The sequence below is a fragment of the Mesoplodon densirostris genome, chromosome 12, assembly GCF_025265405.1.
Source record: "Mesoplodon densirostris isolate mMesDen1 chromosome 12, mMesDen1 primary haplotype, whole genome shotgun sequence".
In the NCBI taxonomy this organism is placed as follows: domain Eukaryota; kingdom Metazoa; phylum Chordata; class Mammalia; order Artiodactyla; family Ziphiidae; genus Mesoplodon; species Mesoplodon densirostris.
Genome location: NC_082672.1, coordinates 90610092 through 90616310, shown reverse-complemented (window position 1 = coordinate 90616310; position 6219 = coordinate 90610092).

Below are 6219 nucleotides of genomic sequence, written 5' to 3'. Positions count from 1 at the left end.
AGGTGTGAAGTGATATCTTATTGTGGTTTTGCTATGCATTCTTCTGATGATTGGTGATGAATCAACTGATCATATTTACCTTAAAAGGAAAAACTCTAAAAAGGAAAGAAAATTAAAAAAAAACCTCTCATTGTGTGCTAGGTTCTACTCAATTCTCTTTTCAATTTAATTTATACATTTTCCCTTCAGGTAAGCTGCCTGTTTTTTTTAAAAAAAATCAATGTACATTCTTATGTGTTATTCCTTAAGCAGACATAGAGAAGTATCAAATTTTTTATGCTCTCAGTGAATGCAGACTTCTTGTCAAAGAAGATTTCTGAAGATGGAACAAAATAATTTCAGTTTAAATCCCAGGGACTTAGGGATTCCAACCAGGTATTTTTATATTCCAAAAAATGATTAAAAATTTTATGGTTTAAATTACTATTCTTCGCTGAGAAAAGTTCTGAATGTAATATAAATGCTGTTATAGCATGATCTTCCTTTTTGATGAGATTTTTCAGCCTGTGTGGAGTAGCTGGCAGATAGCTATTACCTGAACAATCCCACATCTGGTTTGCTGAGATTTGTTTGTACTCAAACACATTGAATAAAACTTAGTGAAACTACTTTAAATTGAAGTACATATTAACAAAAAAGAAAAGGTCCAATTACTTAGTTATCTAGAAAAAACACCTACCTGTTGGTGCCCAGAAGCCTTAAAATTGAAATTGAAACATATTCTTTTTAGCGACTCTGCTGGAACTCTACAGTGAATGGTGTTTCGGTGTGTAGCACAGAGACCGTGAGACTCAAAGGGTGGGGCCTGGATTCACCTGCCAATTGTCTCCACACTTAACTTTTCTGAGTCTTACATCTCTTCCTATTAAAATAATGAGCATACTATTCTCATGAAATTGTAGGGAGCATCAAATAAGGCAGCGAATGAGAAAGCACCAGTGTGATGTAGCTTAATAAACTGGTACAAATCTACATCTAATATAGACATTAACTTGTTCTACTTTGCTGATTAAAGAGCACTCCCTGCTTTCCCCCTTCCCCCTGATCAAAGTGTCTTGCTCTTTCTGTGTCCTTTTATAAACTGTTTTCAGTCAGGATTCTTTTTGCAAATTCTAGCTAGCTTAAGCAGACAAGGAATGTATTAAAAGATATTAGATAATTCACAGAATCTGGGAAGGTCAGAAAATGAGGTTTGGAAGATAAGTCTGACTGCTCCGAGAGGCCCTAAGCGACCACCACTGTGGTGCTTTGTGACCACCTAGAGGGGTGGGATGGGGAGGGTGGGAGGGAGACACAAGAGGGAGGAGATATGGGGATATATGTATATGTATAACTGATTCACTTTGTTATACAGCAGAAACTAACACACCATTGTAAAGCAATTATACTCCAATAAAGATGTTAAAAAAACCTGGATTAATTTCACACATCACATAATACAGTTAATGTTTCTGTAACATTATGGAAACATTACACCTGAGTAAGCCTGAGGGAGGCCAGAGTGACAAGAGTCCAAGGATGCTGCCCCTGGGGCTCTTGCCACTGTGGCCTCCCTCAGGCTTACCCAGAATGGAGCCCACAAAGGTTGAATGATTGCATCTGATTGACAGTCTTTGCACCATAGCTGTGAGAGAAACTGGAAAGGTGAGGTTCTGACTTCTACCTTGCAAGACAGGAGACAAAAGGAGGGAAATTCCACAAATATAAAGAGAAATGAAACTGAGTTATTTGTAGTGAGGTGGATGGACCTAGAGTCTGTCATACAGAGTGAAGTAACTCAGAAAGAGAAAAACAAATACCGTATGCTAACACATATATATGGAATCTAAGAAAAAAAGAAAAAAAAAAGGTCATGAAGAACCTAGGGGTAAGACGGGAATAAAGACACAGACCTACTAGAGAATGGACTTGAGGATACGGGGAGGGGGAAGGGTAAACTGGGACAAAGTGAGAGAGAGGCACGGACATATATACACTACCAAACGTAAAATAGATAGCTAGTGGGAAGCAGCTGCATAGCACAGGGAGATCAGTTCGGTGCTTTGTGACCACCTAGAGGGGTGGGATAGGGAGGGTGGGAGGGAGGGAGATGCAAGAGGGAAGGGATATGGGAACAGATGTATATGTATAACTGATTCACTTTGTTATAAAGCAGAAACTAACACACCATTGTAAAGCAAGTATACTCCAATAAAGATGTTAAAAAAGAAGTAAAAAAAAAGAAAGCCATTGAAGGGTTCTGCTTGGCAAATAAGCATGACTATTCCACCCTGACCTCTGTTTTTTATGATCCCCATCAAGGTGATCAAATAGTGTTTACACATGAGTTTCTGAAAACAGAGGAAGCTAAAGAAGTTCACCTAACTGCAGAAATTTTAGGGCCAATAACAAACCAATCACTGATTCTTTCAGTTGTCCCCATCTTTATTTCTCACTCTCTCTGGGTTTGTGCATGTGTGTGAGAGTATTATACTATACTATAGAACTGTATTATGCCTATAGCATATAAGCTGCTTGATCAATCGATTGACTAGTTAAACAGTTATTGAATTTCAGAATATGTGCAAGGAATAAAACATATAAATATGAACAAGATCTGTGCCCTTCCTCCTTGGAACTCACATTCTAATTAGAAAAGCTGTCATGTAAACTACTAATTACAGGCAACATGAGAAGAGCTTTAACGGGGAAGATACAAGGCACAGTGCACATATGTAACGTTTAGAGATACAAGTTTTTTTTTTTGTTGTTGTTGTTTGTTTTTTGCAGTACGCGGGCCTCTCACTGTTGTGGCCTCTCCCGCTGCGGAGCACAGGCTCCGGACGCGCAGGCCCAGCCACCATGGCTCACGGGCCCAGCCGCTCCACGGCATGTGGGATCCTCCCGAACTAGGGCAAAAACCTGTGTCCCTTGCATCAGCAGGCGGACTCTCAACCACTGCGCCACCAGGGAAGCCCTAGAGATACAAGTTCTAACACCTGTAATAGGAAACTCAAGATTAAAGTTATTGCCCCATAATACCCATATTACAAATATATTGGTAACCTATTTTGTCAAACAGTTGACTGAAGATATGTCAGTAGACTGTTATGTGTCACTGATAAGTTCAGACTTTACTATGTGCTTTCAATTTTTATTCATATTAAAGTCTTTTAATCTCTCATTGCCTTCAAATAATTATTTCAAGCTTCGTTGTTTTTTTTTTTTTTTTTTTTTTTTTTTTTTTTTTTTTTTCGGTACACGGGCCTCTCACTGTTGTGGCCTCTCCCGCTGCGGAGCACAGGCTCTGGATGCACAGGCTCAGCGGCCATGGCTCATGGGCCTAGCCACTCTGTGGCATATGGGATCTTCCCAGACTGGGGCACGAACCCGTGTCCCCTGCATCGGCAGGTGGACTCTTAACCACTGCGCCACCAGGGAAGCCCCAAGCTTCGTTTTTATTCAGATAATCACTGTGAAATGAAATTTTAGATCATAAAATGTCCTTGAAAACAGAAGCTTCCTACTATGATACTGATATTTCTTTTCTTGCCTTATTAGAGTCTTTAGTTTATACTTCTTATGTGTACTCACTTAACAACCAGCCTTAAATTCAGTAATCACGTTTTCACCTAATCTTTGATTAGAACGATTATAGTAATTGAAAATAAAGGAGTAATTTCGTGAAGAGATTCATAAAGCACCCTGTTCAAGCCAAAGTGCAGCCTTCTAAGTAGTTTTTTCAGTATTAGGGCTACAAAAAATTCTGCTGTTCTGTTTAAAATACACAGATCCAGGGCTTCCCTGGTGGCGCAGTGGTTGAGAGTCCGCCTGCTGATGCAGGGGACACGGGTTCATGCCCTGGTCCGGGAAGATCCCACATGCCGCGGAGTGGCTGGGCCTGTGAGCCGTGGCCACTGAGCATGCGTGTCCGGAGCCTGTGCTCCGCCACAGGAGAGGCCACAACAGTGAGAGGCTTGCGTACCACAAAAAAATAAAAACAAAACAAAACAAAACAAAAACAACAACAACAAAAAAAACACAGATCCCAAACCCTTTCATTGTCCGCGCATATTTGTCTTGGTCTCCCCTAGAGCTGTGAGTCCCAGCAGAAGGCTTAGCACACAACAGATGTCCAGTAAATGCTGTTGAATGACTGCCTGGCCCTCTTAACCTGGACTAAGACAGTAGAAGCATCAGAGAAAGTCCCTTCAAAAATAAAAAGCCTGTGAACGGATAAATAGGAAAGAAACATACAACAGAATTTGTATGTCTACTCCAATTTTTCTTTAGCTCTGAACTCTCTTAGCCAATGTTGATTTTTGGTTTGCCTTAAAAAACAAGAATATATACATCAGCACACCCTAAAGGAAATCTCTGTGAAGATTGCCACACCAGTTTATATTATAAACCAATTGGTAACATATGGCTGAATATTTTCTGTCAACTCACTACTGTGTACTGAACACTGAGGATGATGTTCCCAGTTACATAATTCCCTCACACTGACATCCGGAATATTGTGTTTTTTTTTAAGTTGTTTTGCTAATATCATATTCTTGGAGAAATAAAAAGGCTACAAACACCTTGATTAACAGAGTTTTATGCCATCTTTTACACATTGTGGTAAAACTAAGCCAAAGCACTAGACGTGTTTCATGAAAGCCCATGAGATGCATAAGGGGTCTGAAAGAAAAAGGCACAATGTAAGATCTGTGAGTTGAAGTTTTATTCAGGGTCTTACTGTGGACTATAGCCTGGGAGACAGCCTTTCAGACGGCTCTGAGGAACTGCTCCAAAGAAGTAGGGAAGGAGCCAGGATACACATGACTTTGGGTTAAGAAATAAGTGCAGTCAACCAAGCATACATCTCAGTAAAAGATTACCTCTAGTCACAATGAACATGTAGTTCAGTTAATGATTTTAGTGCTTTTCTATGCATGGGAAGATACAAGAATCTGGGTTCATTAAAATTCTTCCTCAGATATGCATCTAACTGTCTAAAGGCCTGTTTTTCCAAAGCACATTTCATCCTGTTTTTCGTCCTGAATTCCTTCTGGGGTACACTGTTGGTCAGGGGCTGCAGTGGCTAAAGACTCGATCCTTGTAGAACTGAAGGGTGGGCAACACTCTTTACTGTACAGGTCTATACAGCTCTGTTAGGGTGGGGGACAGTGTAACTTTTTTGCATGTGTGAATCCCTCTAATTCAGATTCTCCTAGAATAGAAAGGTTAAGGAACTGATCTCTCACTGGTTCTTTTACCTTTATTCTTTCATCCCCAAGTCCCTCACATTTTCCCCACACACACTCAGGCACACACACACACATGCACACACACACACATACAATCACACTCACACACAAGCAAGAAAGGTGATTTTTGTCCAAGTAACAAAGACCCAAACTCACGGTGCCTTAAAGGAGATAGAAGTAAAAATCTGAATGTGGGCAAAGCGTGCTCTGCCCACAGGACAAAGCTTCCACCCCGTTACTACCCTGTGCAGCTCCACTCCTCAGTGCATCACTCTAGCCACATCAACTGCAGGTTAGTCGGCAGGAAGGTGAGGGCAGAAGGATGGGGAAAGGACGGGCAACGGAGAATCTGTCCTTGAAGGAAGTTTCCTAGAGCTTCCATACAACATTTCAACTTGCGTGAGCCTAATAACATGACCACACTCCGCCACAATGAAACCCCAGACACGTTTATATGTCACTATTGAGAACGGAGGGGAGAATAAAGACAGGGAGACAACCAGTAAGCTCCTCCCCTGTAGAATGTGTGGGGTTTCATTCTCTGGAGTGTTCTTGCATTTTCCTTTCCTTCTCCACACACCCTACACTACCATTCTCTCTACCCCTTAATCCACACAAAAAATCTTATTCTTACGTATCCATACATACTTCTCTTGCTCAAAGGAAAGAGGGTGAGCAATTAGAAGAAGACAGGCTGACTTTCAGTATTAAAGCTGCTGAGTACCATGGATTTGAATGAGGAGGATCTGAGCCATATTCTAATCCTGTGCCTGCGTGTTTGCTCTCTCAGCTGAGACCACAGTTGGTTTTAATTGAACATAAAAGCTCCTATTTGATTCTAAGCAGTGGAATAGGGTTTTTTATTTGCTAGTAAGTGGATTTTGAATTTCCTCCCAAAAGAAGTTAAACTTTGGTGATAGTTACAATAGTATCTCATTCACACAAAGGTCTAGAACATTTAAGATTCTCTGGGGAGATACCAACT